We start from the raw sequence: 17,885 nt of genomic DNA, 5'->3' as shown, positions 1-17,885 counted from the left end.
CAAAGTGAAATTTGGAATCTTACAAGAAACAGGATTGCATACAGTTGATGAGCACAATGATGGACTTCCCAACTTAAGAAAAAAAGCACGTCTACTGCAATTAAACCAGTTAGAAACAGAGGTGGCAATGACCTATAGACAGTGCTTATAAAAGGTGGTTTCACTAGCAAATGATGAAGGCAGACATCTGGGAAAACAATGTAGCAAAATGACAGGCTTACTTCACCTGTACAAATCAAAGCATAGAGTATCAAGCTTTGTCAGAAAAGTGCCACCAACAAAACACTCAAAATCAAACAGTGTCTGCCTCATTTTTCTTCCTTTTTTTATCTTCTCTTTTTATTTGATCAATGGGGTTAAGTGCTTTGGTTTGTGGCATACCATCATGGCAGCTCTTTCAGCCTCTCTCTTGTGTCTGTCTGTCCGTCCGTCTGTGTATAGTATTTTCCTATGTCCGTCTGTGTATAGTATTTTCCTAATCTGTTCTGACCTCATTCCTGTAATGCTATGGGCTGGGCTGGCAGAGTGCTCCCGGTAGTCTTAAGTGTGCTCTGCTGACACCACTCCTTACTTAGGAAAGAGCTTCATAGTCACTCTTGCCTGAATCATCTATGTCCAGATGAGTGATTCTGTGGATTGTCCTCTTGTCAGTCCCAGAGCAGATGAGTCTGCAGGTCGGTAAGGATTTGAGTGGTGGGAAATCTTAGGTAAAAGAAAAGACAAAGGAAGGTCCTTGTTAAGTCTTTGCTCTTGGTATAAATGTCATTGGCTCTGGTTAAATGAGGTACTGCTTCCGGTTGTCAATATTGCTTTGATTTCTTTTCTCCCTTATGTTTTGTTAAGGAAAGGAAAAGGAAATGTTGGGGCTCTTGCTTCTGATGGAGCCGACACACAATTGTCTGTGACAAATGAGGTTTATTAGGAGAAGGGCCTTGAGGTGAAAGAGCATGAGAGAGGGCCCAGGACAATAGAACAGACACAGCATGGGGGGCCCTAAATGGAGGAGAGGTGTTCCTTTGAAAACCAGAGAGGAGCTTGGTTAAAAGATAAAGCTTGAAGGAAGAGAGCGGTCTCTTGGTGGGGAAGATGGAGGGAGGGGCTGGTACATGATCACACATCTTTGTGTTTAAATTGTAGTTCAAGAGGGATTCGTGAATCAGCATCTTGTTTTTAAAAATTGCTCTGAGAGCAGAGAAGTAGCCTATAGTATTAAATTACTCAGTTTAGCATTATGGGCCTATATGCAGAACACTCAGAGGTGTGTAAATGATACTGGTCTCTGATACTTGGATAACTTTTAGTCAGATCTACATAAATGCATCTTTTACATACATTGTTACATTTTATAATCAAGAAGTTTGTTGTTTTTTTTTTTTGTCAAACAACAGGATTGTATACTGTGCATAGCCTATCAGCCTAGCAGGATTTTTAAATTCATAGACATACATAGACCTCCATTTACATACTTGTCCTAGGCTTTGCATATGTTATGGATGGGCTTTATCCACTTACTCTTGCTATAAATTTAATTATAGAAATGCTACTGTCCCATAGAATTTGATTCCATTTTTTTCTTTGTAAAACATTTTTTGTTGTTCTTTTTAAAGATATGGTCCCTCCATGTGCTCACACTGTCTTCCAGTTCACTATGTATTTCCGGTTGTTTTCACACTTTCTATCCTCCTTCCTTGGCCTCCTGAGTTCTGCGATTGCATATGGGAGGAGGGTATTTACTGCTACACTCAGCTTATAACAACAAAACAAACAAACAAACAAATACACAAAACCCAACCATTTCGTAAGCTCTGTGGCTTGATGTAAGCACTGGCCTTGTCACCTTGTGTACACCAGCTGGGTCTTTCTATTTATGCTGTAGTAGGCCTTGCTGGGCATCTGTGATGTTATACTTTTCTGTTCTCCAGGTGGGGCATAGCGAGATTATCTTACTTTAAATTCTTCCCCTCGTATATACTCTTCAGTTCTATTCCTGTCCTTTATGCTGATTATATTCTTTAGGCTACATAGTCATGTGGGCAGCTGTTTAATATTTCCTTGGAGATATCAGCTATCCCCTGCTTTTTAATGACACAGTCTCCTGTAGCCCAGACTGTCTATGTCAAATACACTATGTCGCTGAGAATGACACTAACATCTTGATTCTTATGTCTTTGCTTCCCAAGGGGTATGGTTTCTGGTGTGTGCCATCATGTCTTGTCTGTGTTTTGCTCTGTAGCCAAGGCCTTGCTATGTAGTCCAATCTGCCCTTGAATTCAGGTTGGCCTCAAACTTCGAATCCCATTATCCTCCTGCTCAGATAATATATGTGTATCCATCAGGTACCTTTCCTGAAGGCAACTACTGGGAGGGACTGTAGAGCTTCTGAAGTTGACACAGAAGGTAATCTTCGGTGCAGAACATGCAAGCAGGTCAGCAAGAATACAGGCAACTGGGCACAGCAATATTTATTAATTAATATGTCACTATCTGTCTGAGTGACTATAATGACCAAAGAAGTAAGAAAGAGGAGTACAAAGAAGAGCTAGGTGTAGAGTATTTCAGAGAGAAGCAGTGCCTATGCAGAGCTTTGATGACAAACTGACTTGGTCATGCTTGGAGGACAGACAGAAGGCTGAGACTCTAGAAACACATATGGGATGTAAACAGAGGTCAAGAGTGCCTGGGAGGCCTGTGCACCAGGGATTGTGTTTTATTCTCAGTTGAATTCCACAGATTTCTAAATAATGACTGATATGATCTCATTTGCTGCCTTTGCTCATATGTTTTATTATGGTAATTTTTTATTGCTTATTTCACACATAGTTACTCATGTGTGTAGTACACACACACACACACACACACTCGCACACACGCACACACTTGTGGTGGTTTGGATCTGGAGGTCAGAGGGTAATGTTTTCCAGTCAATTGGTTCTTTCTACCTTGTGGATTCTAGAGATCTCACCCAGGCTATCTGGCTTGTCAACAAGAGCAACCTTCCTAGCCCATAATCATTTTAAACATATAATCAAGTTGAAAGTTCTCAGTTAGTCTATGTGTTGTCAGTCTTAGTGTTTGCATTGCACCCAATATTTTTTCCTATCATATCTCTGTTGATTGGCCCATTCGTCTTTTAGATTTGTAGATGTTGTTTTGTAACAATCCATAGATACCTTAAAATTTATTCATAAGTAATTTAATATGTATGTCACTACCCTAGAGTTCTGGGCTCCTTTCATTTTGATAACAATTTTATGTAAAATGCAATGCACTAATTGTACATTTTGACACATACTTGTACCTGTGCAATTAAGGCTTCTTTCAAAATACAGCCCTTTGCCTGCAAGGTGGTAGGGATGAGGGTAGGGATGTTGAACTGATTCCTGGCAAAGCTTGTGCCTGGTGTGTGGAAATCTTCAGAGAAACAGAAGCAGATAAGTATCAACCTCTCCCATCAAATCTCACTTGGCCACATCCCTCCTGTATACAGTACACATAGTACTTGCTCTGTAAGTCTTTTTACCACTGCCCAAAAGGCAACGACTGTGTTCATGTTTCCACTTTCAATTATTGTATTTTGTTGTAAGCATCTCACAAGTATGTTCATAAGATATATATTCTTTGTTGAGTGCAGTGCCTTTTAGTTAGCACAATTTTATTGAAATTCTCTCATAATGTTCCATGCTTTAGTTATTTGTCCCTTTTTCTAAAAATTGTGGATTAGCATTCAATTACATAAGCATATAATCTCTTCTGTACCGATGGAAATTTGAATTGTCTCTAGTTTTGGGCCACTTGAATAAAGTTGCAAAGAACATTCTTGTAGATTATTTTTGCAAGCATTTACTTTCTTTTCTCTTGGTAAATATATGGGAATAGAGTTGGTGGGTTACAGAGTAGGCATATACTTCAGAAGGTGTAGGAGATCTTTCCAAAGCACACACACCTTTCTCATTTGTTGAAAAAATGAGGGTTTTGATCTAAATTGGAGAGGATAGTAGGGTAACGAGCATAAAGGCTGAGAAACCAGGATATTATCAGTATGTAGATTTGTATGTAGGCTGTAGCCAGAACTTCTGTAAAATATTTGGATAATTTTAATTGCAGGGAAAGCTGACATCTGACTCAGAATGAGATAAGCAACCATGGTGCACTCGGAAGGTATGAGAAGCATTTAACAAGTTCTACTTACAGGAAAGCACTCTCCAGCTTAGAGGAAGGTGTTTACAGGAATGCTCAAAGGAAAAACACCCATTGACCTCGGTCCTGTTTTCCACATGGGTGATGAGCAGATCAGGTAACAGCTGTATAGTTTTTAAATTATAAAGTCAATATGAATCTAGAAAAAATTCATAGAACAAATGGTATAGCATGGAACTACTATATGTCAAACACTTTCTATATCCCCAGGCCAACACATAAAGATTCATCTTCTTTCTAGAAGCCCCTTTTGTTGATCTGTCCAATTTACACATGCCCTGTTCTGGAAAGATGGTTCATATGTGTAATCTCAGTACCAAGGAAGCTTGAGTGTGGTACTGCTAAGACCTGAAGGGCAACCTGGGATATTTATGAGATCCAGGTTATCTTAATATATAGAGTGAGATCTTGACTCAAAAAAACCAAAAAGCCTGTTTTGGAGGGGTATGTGTTTTACGTCACAGCATATGACTTTATCCTCCATTTCATTCTTTGCCTTACAGTCCATCTGCTGAAAAATCTTTCACATTTAATATAAGGTGTACCACAGGCTTGGGCATTTTGAGGGTCTTATGATAGAGTTCACCAACACACTCTTTTGTTCTCTGGATATCCTGAAAACAGGGGCTTGGCCAGTTTACATTGTTCCCTGATGTCAGGCTATTTGTCTCTTTATGTTGCAGGAGATGTTGATGGTCATTGGTTCAGTTCATTAACTCATTCAGATATTCAAAATGGTGATTTTTATAGTGTTATCATATGATTTTCCATTATTAATTGAAATATTGTTTAAAATAAAACTCTTCAGGAGAGGGATAAAGTTCAGTGATATAGCGTTTGCCTAAAATCCCCATGTTTATCTGTAGTGTCACAAAAAGGGGGCTGTGGACTGAGTGAATAGATATTTATTTTACCTATTAGTTACCTAGTAGTACAGCCTATATAGAAAAAGCAAGATGGATACTCAACTATAATCCTTTATTTATTTTTTAAGTAATCAGTTAGTTACAAGGTAAAGCAATATAGGTAGGTGAGAAAAAATATATGCACATATGTTTTTAAAAAGACACAATAAGTTTAAAATATATTCTAATCTCCCTGGAATGCTGGCAACTACACTATTGACATCAAACTTTGGGATGAAAGCCCAGGCTCCACGGGTCCCTACAGGCTGTGTTTAGCCACCAGATTTTCGGGGGTCCCAAAAGGCTGGACTCAACCACCCATCTCCAAATGCCATTTGTGTTAAAAAGAAGAATAAGGAGCTTGCAAAGGGGTTGAGTGTGCCCTGCAAGACTGTCTTCAAGGAACTGGCAGGAGATTTGGGTTTAAATACAGGAGAGCTGGGTCACAGGGCAAGAGGTACACATAATTGAGCAGTGCTGCTTAAATCATGTTTTGACGGTAATTATCCCAGCTCTGGTTCAGCTAGGTGGTGGGAAGAAGTTCTTTCTGCTCCCGAGGAGTGATCTGGTTCCTTAAAACTCCTGCCTCAGTTTCAATCTCATCATCATCATATGAGAGCATCATAGGCAATTGCTCTCATTTTGGCAGATCATCTGTGAGCTTGCACGTGCTTGTCTGTGTGTGATCCCTCATCATAAAGGTGTGTATTGATCAGTCTTCTTCTCAGAATCCACAGTGGCTGCAGAGTGAAGATGATGACTGGACACCACCCATTTTCCTTGCTTTCAGTCACTTGCTGGGCTCCAGTAAGAAGTCAATGGTTTTAAGCAAAAGCACTTTCTGAGCGATTGTTACACTAGCAATCGAAAGGAAGTGGCTTTGTTGTCAAGCTGCACACAGTACGTACGCGTGTGTGCATCTATGCCAAAGGGGAAGCACACTGACCCAATAAAGACACTAGCAAACAGCTGTTCTCCAATTAGCATGGCTGGCACTTTTCATTTGGCGTGAGGCAGTTTTTCTGTAGATGAGACAAATTCCTGCCGTCTGGGCAATGACACCACAGCCTGTATTAGATCATTATCTTCTTTCCTTGTTATTTGTCTCCACGCCGGAGCTCAACACCAGAACCGTGCAAGAGATCTCTACCCTCAAGCCTCAGCACTGTTGGTTAATCTCACCTTCAAGGAAGTCTCCGCCTTTTATTTATGTAGGAGATTTCAACTAGCTTTTCCTTATTTCACAGGTTCTGCAGCAATATGGCTTTACAGGATAAATCAAATCTGGGAATCAGTTGTCTAATGTAGAGTCACCTGTCAGGTTCCACATCTCACTTCTTTCACTCAGGAAGAACAACTTTGCTTCAGCAGTGAGACAGGTAGCTGGTTCCCACGAAGACACTGCTCTTCATTGCCCCTACGCCGAGGCAGGGGATTGAAGCCCTAACCTTTGTTGAGCTACCTCCATTGCCATAGCCAAACACTGATTTACCTTTTAACACAGCACTCAGAGTAAGGCACTTAGGTTCATTCTCCTCAGGGACACCCTCAGATCTTTGGGGCTCAAGGAAATAAACCATTCTTTTTCAAGTCTTAAGTAGATCGGCCAACAGAGCAACACAACAATGCAATTTTGTCACTAGGAGCTTTTTAGCTAAATGTCTCTTTAGACTGGCTCATGGGACTTATAGAGATTTAAAATAATTGCTCAACTTGGTTTTATCCCCCAAAACAATAAAGGAGTAGTCAGGACATCTGTTTTGGTACTCAGTCCAGTGGGCTTTGTCAAATCCTCCTCATGCTCTTGTTCATGAAGATATCTAGTAGCTACATGCATAATTGCTAGTCTTTTAAATAAGGGAGCTGTAGAAAATATTATTTAAGTTCCTCCCACACTTACCTTGAAAAACAAAGCCAAAAGAAACCCCCAAACAGGACTGTGAAGAGCCCTGCTTCATGTCAGGGATGTTAGATAGCACTTTTCGTAAACCTATAGATAGTGAGTATATCAAAGTTCGACACTGAAACTCTTTCCAATTTTAGACTTAAAATTATTCCTGTCCCTACTCTTGGCTTTGTCTGTTGCCTATACCCTCTTTGGGGTGAGGAAAAAAAATGGTGTCCCCATCCTTGAGGGACACATAATTAAAAATAGTGTCATCCAAAGTATGGACTATGGTTGAGTGTTAATCCACAAACTGTCTCCTATTCAAGTCATACTTAAATAATTATGGCAACTGAAACTAAGCTTTCTCATATAATAATAGTGACTGATAGAGATATAAGTGACTGATGGAGAAACTTTATGTGTTTATTCCATCTGATAATAACTTATTTTTATGTATTTTTTAAGATCCATGGTTGCACAAGATGCCAAAAACAAAGAACTGATGAGTCCTACACAAGACATTCACACCACGCCTTCAAAGCTCAGGAACTTTATGGAGGACAGAGAGAGATGCTGATAATGCAGGACATGGATGGGAACTTACAGCAACTTTGCATGCTGACACCGGGTCCAGAAGCCAGGACATCCAAATAGTCACCTATGGAGGGGGAAGGAAGCAAGGAGCCCTACTGCGTACTTTTGATCTGTTAGCAAGTGACAGGTCCTGGGAGAAGGAGAACCGTGGTATCCAGTTGCGTATCCATGGGTGAAGCCACCAGGCTCTGATGGTCAGTTACAAACTTAAGATCATTCAGACAGCCCTGATTAGACTCTGTGGAACACCAAGCAAATCATCTAAGTAGAAAAAATGGGAAAGAGATTTCTAGAGATGATGGTGTTGGCTGATAGGATATGAAGGACAAAGGAGCCAGGCTACATAGTGTACATGTATGAAATTGTGAGAGAGAAAAACAGCTTATTGATAGAAAAAGAAGTATGGGTTAGAGACTGAAAGTCCGAGGCCAAACTGGTCTATACAGTAAATGCCATGTTAGCTATGTTATGTGACAAGAACCCAACTCAATAAAACAAAAAACAATGGACATATATACCGGGCAGTGGTGGCACATACCTTTAATCCCCCCCCCCAGCAAATGAAAATTCAAGCTTAGTTTTTTCAATTTTATTTATTAGAAGATAAATTGGTACTAGCCCACTAAAATCCATGAATAGATTGTCACCTTAATTTGAACACAGTGTTTAGATTATTTCCATATGTAAATTATTATAATTATATACACTTAGGCAGTGAAGGCATTAGGAAGCTATGCTTCTCTGAGACCTTTTATTAGCGTTGCACTTTGAGCACTAGGAAATGGGAATTTTGCTGTTCTGCTACATTAGTGTCTTTGAAAGGGGATAAACTCGGGAACCTTTGTACCCTGAAGTGACTGATTCATTATCTTCTTTTGGAAGACAAGTTGTGTTAGAGTAGAGGTGATCTGGCAAGTTGCAATGAATGCCTCACAGACCACAGTCTAAGACAGGTGTCAGGAGAAAAATGTCCCCTTTGCCAAATGGCCTGGGGATCATTACAGTGAGGACAGGAGAAAACTTAGCATTCACTGCTAAGGCAAGCGGCTCGTTTTCTGAATGATGGGAAGCCAGGACTAGAACGAGCTCTGACCAGTGAATCTGAGCAACGAGGACATAACACGAATGGCCGGAAGTGCCGGGAGCGGCAAAGAAGGGGCGGGGCTCAGTTTTTTTTTTTTTTTCAGTGGGACGCATCAGCAGGTCACAGCGAATGTGACTCTGGTCCTCAGGTTTGTTGAGTTGTGTGGTTTGGTCCTCTGTCTTTTGTTACTGCTGCTAAATTCTACTAGAACAACCCGTTCAAACTGACCAGTTTGTGGAGAAGTAGGGAAAACAGTTCCGAGGTCCCCTGTGGTATTGTTGGGATGTGAGAAGAGTGTTCTCCTAGGAGACTGTTAGATGTGGAAATATCTAGTGGAAAAGGCCTGAGGGCACGGTGTGGTGTTGTGTATGTATGGTAGTGCATGTGTATGACGTATAGAAGGTGATGTGTGTGTGTGGTGGTGTGCATTATGGTGGTGTATATGTGTGGTAGTGCCTATGTATGGCAGTGTATATGTATAACAGTTTGTATGTATGGCATATGAATGGTGGGCGGTGTATATTATGGTAGTATGTATACATGGTGATATGTATATATGTATGTATGACATATGAGTGGTGTGTGGAGAAGGATTCTTTATTTTTAGTTGTTTGGTCAGTTGGCTTTCTCAATAGTTACAGTGTTTCAAGGTACAATGTGGCTTGCTTTTCCTTGATTTCATCTGGGTTGGAGGGGTCCCTTAAAAGCATAGTAGACAAGATCAGGCACATTCAGGGTGGTATAGCCATAGACTTTAAATGTGTACCCTAGGCTAGCCTTGAACTCATGATCCTCCTGCCTCTGCCTTCTTCAGCAAATCCTACCAGCATGTGCCACAACAACCGGAGCACACCTCCACTGCTGGTGGGAGTGCCGACTTGTACAGCCACTTTGGAAATTAGTATGGAGTTTCCTCAGGAAAATGGGACTCAGTCTACCACAAGACCCAGCAATTTTACTCTTAAGCATATACCCAAAAGATACACATTCATACAACAAGGGCATCTGTTCCACTATGTTCATAGCAGTGTTATTTGTAATAGCCAGAACCTGGAAGCAACCTAGAAGCCCCTCAACTGAAGAGTGGATAGAGAAAATGTGGTACATTTACACAATGGAGTACTATTCAGCAGAAAAAAAAAAACAATGGAATCTTGAAATTGGCAGCCAAATGGATGGCACTAGAAGAAACCATCCTGAATGCGGTAACCCAGTCATGAAAAGATAAACATGGTATGTACTCACTCATGTATGGGTTTTAGACATAGATCTGGGAAGTGCCAGCCTACAATTCCACTGCCAGAGAGTCTGGGAAACAGGAAGGACCCTAAGGGAGATATGCATGGTACCCCAGAGAAAGGGAATGGGACAGGATCTCCTGAGCAGATTGGGAGCATGGGGGGCAGGGGAGAGGGAGCTGGGAAGAAGAGAGGGGGAGAAGAGGAGGGGAGTACATGGGGGGGAGTAGGAAAGTTGAGTTGGCGGAAGAATAGGGGAGATTAGGATGAGAGATGCCATAATAGAGGGAGTCATTACAGGTTTGAGGAGAGATCTGGCACTAGTCTGATTTCCAGACGTCTACAAGAATGACACCAGCTGGCAAACTAAGCAATAGTGGAGAGGCTACTTTAAATGCCCTTTCTGATAATGAGATTGATTACTACCTTATATGCTATCTTAGAGCCTTCATCCAGTGGCTGATGGAAGCAGAGGCAGATATCCACAGGTAAACACCAAACTGAACTCCTGGAACACAGTGACAGAGAGAGAGGAGTGATGAGCAAAGGGGTCAAGACCAGGCTGGTAAAAACCACAGAAACAGCTGACCTGAACAAGGTGGAGCTCATGGACCCCACACTGATGGCTGAGAGGCTAGTATGGGACTTATCCAGACCCCCTAAATTTGGGGATCAGTGAGGAGGCCTTGGCAATCTATGGGGCCTTGGGTACTAGATCAATATTTATCCCTGGCATATGAATGGATTTTGGGAGTTCATTCACATGGAGGGATGGACACATGGGGAAGGCCTAGGCCCTGTCCTGGATGAAGTGACAGACTCTGGGGATCCCCCCATGGAGGACTTCACCCTTCCTGGGGAGCCAAGTGGGGATTGGGTGGGGGCTTGGGGGTGCTGCAGTGTGGCGGGAGCAGAGGGGAGGGAGAGGGAGCTGGGATTGACACGTGAAACAAGCTTGCTTCTAATTTAAATAAATAAAATCAAAAAGAAAAAAAGCATAGGATTATTTTGTATGCATTCATTTTGTTAGTATGTACATCCTCAGGTGTGAATGTCATTAGAACCCTAGGCAGTTGGTGAGTCAAAGAAATGCAGTACAATAAGCATCAACTCTGATCCTAATTCTGAGCTCTTGTTAGCTTTATTAGTCTCTCTTGTTCTCGAAAGACCTATACTTGTGGAAGAAAGATCAATTTCTCTTATTTAATAAGTGGTGGTGGTGTTCTCAAATAGGTGCAACCCAACCCTCAAATCAATCCCGTAAAACAGTTTGTTGTTATCTCAGGGGAAATTTTGTGGAACTCAAGTAGCCAGACAAGCTCACCTATTTTTTTCTTCCAGAATGTACAGAGGTAGAGTGCTGGATGAAAGGAGGCGCCCCGCCCCTTTCATCTACCCTGGTGCTTGAGGCAAAGCCCAAGGCAGCGTTCAAAGTCTGAGTGTTTACTCTGTGGTGGGAACTTGAGAGACCCGCGTGAACTTGTTTTGCCAGCTTGAAACAAAGAGGAAGGTGTGAGAGAATGCGACCCGCCTCCTCCTCACTTCTAGCGACTTTGCTCACAGAGCCTATCGTGCCCAAGGAGTTGCGACTTGCTGGTCACAGGTAGGAGGAGAATTTGGCAGCATGGAAACCAGGCATCCTCTCTAATTATTGTGTGCAAAGAAAACCGCGTTTCCAGGCTTCAGGTAAAACAATCCACAGATACGTCCGTCCGAACCTTGGGCAATCACACAAACGCCCTGCATGTCTACCCCGCAGAGACGCAGGTAGATTCTATTTCATCCGAACCTTAGGATGCTGTTGGCCTGGGGCAGGGATGTGCACCTGCAGAGGAAGCGGTAGACTGGCCACGGGGCTGGATCTGGAAGTCCTGAGCCTGCTGCGTGGAAGAGCACCGAGTACCTATTTGAACGTCTCAGTGAGTAAGGCACCTGTCTTCCTTGGCAGCACTCCATGCTCGCTTCACTGATCGCACAGTGGAACAGCTTCCGAAGTGCTTTCCAAAGGGTTCACAGACAGCATGGTTTGTGAACACAGGCTCTTCGTTCTGTCTCACAGGAACACAGAGCAGACTTCCAAGGAAATAAATCACGTGGCCGCCCTGGAAAACGGATTCATCATCCAAGCTCTATACTAAGTTCACTTGCATGCTTCACATGGCTTTACAACCACAGCAAATGACAGCGATAGGATCCATGAGTCAAATGCTCTAAGACATGGGGCCGGAGTGAGGAGTCCTTTCACAGCAAGCCCCCTTCTGTCCCTGGGCTGGAATGGAAAAGCACCAGGCAACCAGTGAGTTCCTGACCCTGCGGTAGATTGTATGTTCACAGTGGTGGCATGAGAAATACCGCACAACTGAATGAGATCAAGTTTATTATATTCAAAGGAATTTTCCCCTTTTAGAGATTACACTTTTGCTTTCTGAGAATAAAGTGCCCTTTTCTTACTTATAGAAGATATACAGAGTGTACCCCAGGCAGAGCCCAAGGCACTGTTCAAAGTCTGTGTCTTTCTTTAATCTCTGTTGATAGCTTGAGAAGAAACCCATGGGATTTTCTTACCAGCTTGAAAGAAAAAGGAGGGGGTGGGAGAGTGTGTCCCTTTGCCTGTGTGTGTGTGTGCGCGCGCGTGTGTGTGTACGCACATGCATTATGTTTAGCATGCTTACCTGACAGAGAAAAAGTGGACATTCCCTCTGAACTATTCTGAGGAAAATTTCTGTCTCTGAAATCACAAGATCTTGGGAACAATGTTTGGATGCTGTTTCTGAGCTAGAATTCAAGCCATGTTGCTGGTCAGAGAAGCCAAAGGGCAGAGCCCTTTTCTTTTTTCTTTTCTTTCTTTCTTTTTTTTTTTTTTTTTTTTTGGTTTTTCAAAACAGGGTTTTTCTGTATTGTTTTGGAGGCTGTCCTGAAACTTGTTCTGTAGACCAGGCTGGCCTCAAACTCACAGAGATCTACCTGCTTCTGCCTCCCAAGTGCTGGGATTAAAGGCATGAGTCACCACCAACGCCTGGCCCAGCAAGCACTGTTGGGGTTCCCAGAATTGAGGAGGGGTCCCCAAGCTGGATTCGTCGCCCCAAGAATCAAGAGTCCACGTGCCAATTGATGCAACACGCAAGAGGCTTTAATTAGGCATCTGCAGATGGGCCTCTCGGTCAGCTTTTAGACCGATTGGCTCCGAGGTTCAGTTACAATCAGCTTTTAAAGACAAAAACCACAAGCCTTTGGGAGGGGTCCCTATCTTGTGACCGGGGAGGGGGGGTACATAACTACTGACCAGGGGAAGTAGATGTCTTCCTGACCTACATGTTGTAAATTCCTCAAGCCTTGGTATGAGTTAATCATCTCTCCCTAAGTAAATGGTGGTTATCATCTCCTTGTTTCCCACGAATCTTGTTTGCCCATCTCTGACGCCCTGGTCAGTTCTTCACAGGTGGTCAGCAGCCCGGAATTTGGCCTTTTGTGGGTTTACAGCCCTTCTGCAATTAAGGTTGCTAAACCATACATCCCATTCTGTGGTCTTTCAGCACATCTTAAAACGGACAGCAAACTGAGAAGACAGCAGACTAATATCGTAGAGATCTGCCTTATGTCTTATGCAGCTAGCACATTATATGGGGGAAAGGGAAGATGTCAATCATTCTGGAGTTCAGTCCTGTCCTTGACCACTGGTCACATGGTCAGCCACATTTTTACTACTTGACATGGCTACCATCATCTCTCGGGATCATCCCTTATGCCCTTCCCTTATTCTGAGATGTTTGGGCTCAGGTACTTTCGGGATCATTGAGTCATGCTGCACTCTGCTGCTATCAACTTTGTGTTCATCAGGAGCACTGAGGCAGGGAGTGGGGTTATCACAGAACCAATGAGTCATTAACAGTGTGTATCAGGAATAATAAAAATCCAGAGACAGATATTGGGGTTCAAGTTGAAGGTCAGAGAAGCAAAGTAGCCAGCCAGTAGTTCTTACCTCTACCAAAGTTGAAATGATGATCCTATCTTCCCTATGCCTGGAAACTGAATCTCACATGAGACCTTAGCTTCTTCCTTATAGACCTCTCTAGTGCTGGGGTTAAAGGTGTGAGCTCTGTGACTCTATTAGACTGATTCACTCTTGTGTTGTCCTGGGTGGCCTTGTGTCGCACCTGCTGTGCGGCCTGCATCCGAGACTGTAGTGAGGTGGTCGGGATAGATGACACAGAGACCGGTCGGTTGTTTTAAGAAAAACTTTATGCTTCCCAAGTCAGCTTAGGAGGAGACTCAAGTCTGCTTAGGATAGAGGAGTCTCAGGAGAAGTCTCTCTAAGAAAAAAGAGCTTCCCTTTTTTAAGGACTTCTGCCATCCATCCACATACAATTCTTTCCAGACTTCTCACCCTCCTGGCTGGTGGTTTTAACTCCGGCCCCAGAATCGGGGAGACACCGCAGGGGGGACAGGAAGAGGCATCTAGCCGTGTGAGCCCTATCAAGAGCTTTAAAGCACTGAATTGTTTTCAGTAAACATTACACAGCTGCCTGCTCCCAGGCCGAAGGGGAAGAGGGTTTCTGCTCAAGGTCTGGTGTCCCCACAGCCTTGAACTCTCAAAGATCCATCTGCTTCTGTCTCCTGAGTCCTGGGATTAAAAGTGTGTGCCACCATTGCCCAGCTTCTATAGCTAACTAGTGTGGCTGGCTGTGCATTCTGATCTCCAGTGGCTTTACCAGGTCATAAACAATATGTCACCACAACAGTGTGTGCATGCTCACCTAGTAATGACATGCTGGTGTTGGTTTCTATGACATGGAGTGCAAGCATGTCTTTATAATACAGAATGTAAAACAGATGAAAGTGTCCCTGGTCATCCCTGCTGTCTGCCATTATTTAGAATCCTGTGTCAAAGCAATAAAATTAATCAGTCCTTTTCTTAAAAATTAACATTGACATCCAACCTCTTTACCCAGCTAGATTAGGGTCTAACCTGATAAATCTGCCTGATTCTCCCTGCCATATTCCCTCCCACTCACCATTCCCAGATTGGCCCACACACTCCTGGCTTGGTCCAGGGCACATCCTGCACACCAGCCTAGACTGTGGGAGACTTCACCATACATTAACTGGACTTAACAGATATCTGCAAAATATTTCATCCAAACACCAGTGATTACACATTCAGCTCAGTACCACATGGAAGATTCTCTAAAATAGACTATATCTTGTGACACAAAAGAAATAATTACAAATTTAAAGAGACTGAAATAGCTCCTTGTATCCTATTGGACTACAATGCAAGAAAACTTAAAATTGATGTTTGTCTTAGTTAGGGTTTCTATTGCTGTGAAGTGACACCAAGACCATGGCAACTCATATAAAGAAAAAACACTTAATTGGGGTGGCTTACATTTTACCTTCCACCTGGTTCTGTAGCCATTTGGATCCCAATAAACACACAGAGACTTATATTAATTATAAACTGTTAGGCTGATGGCTAAGGCTTCTTATTGGCTAGGTCTCTCTTAATTATTAACCAATTCTATTAAACTATGTGTTGCTGCAAGGCTGTGGCTTACCTGTATTGCTCTGGCATATTACTCCTTTGGTGGCTTCTACCTCTATGGTGACTGGTCCCCTGCCTTTCCTCTTCCCAGAATTCTCCTAGTCTGGTAGCCCACTTATACTCCTTGCCTGGCTACTGGCCAACCAGCATTTATTCATCAACCAATACGAGAAACATATATTCACATCATATAGAAAGACACCCCTCATCAGTGGTGGGCAGACAGACATGGTGCTATTGAAGGAGATGAGAGTCCTACATCTTGACTCACAGGCAATGGGAAGTGGTCTGGGACAATGGGCTGGCTTGAGCATATATGAGACCTCAAAGCCCAGTCCCACAGTGACACACTTCCTCCAACATGGCCATATCTACTGCAACAAAGCCACACTTCCTAATAGTGCCACTACTGGGGGCCAATCACATTCAAACTACCATAGTAGTAAATTCCTAGTAAACATACAAACTCATGGAGATTAAACAATTCCTCACTGAATGATGTATGGATCAAAGAAAAACATTAAGAAAGAAATAAAGAGTCTCCTGAACTAAATGAAATACAATATAACAAAACCTCTAGGACACACTGAAAGTAGTTCTTAAGGGAAAAATGACAGCTCTAAGTGCTGTTTTCTGTTGAAAAATCAGAAATAACACAAATTAATCACCTAATTATTCCACTAAAAAAACTTGGAAAAATAAGGACAAACCAAAGCCAGACCCAGTTGGTGGCAAGAAATAATAAAAATCAGAGAAGAAATTAATGAAATAGAAACAAAACAACACAAAAAAAATCAATGAATCAAAGAGCAGGTTCTTTGAAATGATAAGAAAGATTGACAGACCCTTGACTCAACTGACCAAATGAAAGAAAGAGAAGACCTAAATTAACAGAATCATAAGTGAACAAGAAAACAAACATTACAAACACAGAGAAATTCAGAATATTACAAGAAAATACTTCAAAATCTGTATTCCATTAAGCTGGAAAAAGTAAAAGAAATGGATGGACTTCTAGATTCCACCAACCCACCAAAATTAAACCAAGAATAAGTCAACAACCTAAGCAGACCCATAACAAATGAAATTAAAATAGTAATGAAATGTTTCCCATTAAAAAAATAGAACTACATATCCATAATAAACATAGATTCAAAAATGTCCAAGAAAAATACTTGGATATAGAATACAGACATACATCACAAAGATTATCTACCATGACCAATTTGGGTCTATCCCTGTGATTCAGGGATGGTTCAACATGTACAAGTCAATAAATGTAATAAACTGCACAAATGGACTTGAAGACAAAAAACACATGATCATCTCAATAGACACAGCAAAATTCTTTGTCAAAACCCAACATACCTTCATGATAAAAGTCCTAGACAATGTTGAACTAGAAGCAACACACTTCAATATAATAAAAACTATCTATGAGAAATGTACAGCCAACGTCATCTTAAATGGAGAAAAACTTGAAACAATCCTATTGAAGTCAGGAATGAGATGGAGCTGTCTACTATGCCCACTCCTTTTCAATAGTGTACCTGAAGCACTGGTTGGAGCAATAACACAAGAAAAAGAATTAAAGGAATTAAAACAGGAAAAGAAGAAGTCAACCTATCTCAATTAAATATTGGAGATCCTTAAAATTCTATCAGAAAATTTCTAGAAACACAAATTAAATGATGTGGCAGTATACAGAATCAACTTGTACAAATTAGTAGCATTTTTCTATCCCAACAGCAAACACACAGAGGAAAAAGATCAACTACATGCTTCTGTTCACAATATCCTCAAAGAACATAAGATAGGAATAAACTTAACCAAGGAGTTGAAGGACAATTATAATGAACAATTTTAAACCTCTAAAGAAATATAAAGAGGAAGATACCAAAAATGGAAAGACAGGCTATGCTCAAGGATTGGTAGCATTAATATTGTGAAAAACGACTATTTTACCAGATGCCGTTTACAGATCCAGTGAAATCCTGATCAAAATCCTAATTTCACTCTTCAAAGAAATAGAAAAAGACTACCCTAAATCGAATTAGCTAAGAAATATCTTTTAAAAATGTTCAGTGCCCTTAGCAAAAATCAAAACAAATTTGAAATTTTGTATTACCCCAGTAAGAAAGGCAAACATTAATAAAACAACAGACAACAAATGTTGGAGAGGATGTGGGGAAAGGGAACACTCATTCACTGTTGGTAGGATTACAAACTAGTCAAACCACTCTGGAAATCAGTGTGTCAAAAACCTCAAAAAGCTAAAAACAAATCTACCTTATGGCCCATGTTGTTAAAATGTCTAGGTTCCCGATCAGGGAACCAATGTTGTAAAAATGTCTAGGTTTACCCAGTAACGAGACACAAACCATGACTCAACGATCCCACATGGAGTTTTATTGGTAGGCAGGGAGGGGAAGGGGGG

At 41.7% G+C, this 17,885-nt stretch overlaps 1 long non-coding RNA gene across 3 annotated transcripts; it reads left to right on the top strand.

Moving 5' to 3' along the window:
• The first annotated feature begins 11,366 nt into the window (after positions 1-11,366).
• On the top strand, positions 11,367-12,360 carry LOC121142180. Of its 3 annotated transcripts, XR_005879161.1 has the most exons (3): positions 11,367-11,592; positions 11,701-11,829; positions 11,966-12,360. It is a non-coding gene; the product is annotated as an uncharacterized LOC121142180 (long non-coding RNA). The 3 variants fall into 3 exon arrangements; XR_005879160.1 differs by having other exon boundaries at positions 11,367-11,825; XR_005879159.1 differs by having other exon boundaries at positions 11,367-11,829.
• Positions 12,361-17,885: the final 5,525 nt, after the last annotated feature.

This window comes from Mesocricetus auratus, unplaced genomic scaffold, assembly GCF_017639785.1.
Source record: "Mesocricetus auratus isolate SY011 unplaced genomic scaffold, BCM_Maur_2.0 Super-Scaffold_100009, whole genome shotgun sequence".
Taxonomy (NCBI): domain Eukaryota; kingdom Metazoa; phylum Chordata; class Mammalia; order Rodentia; family Cricetidae; genus Mesocricetus; species Mesocricetus auratus.
Note: the sequence above shows the minus strand (reverse complement) of the source record. Positions and strands in the feature narration are given on the sequence as shown.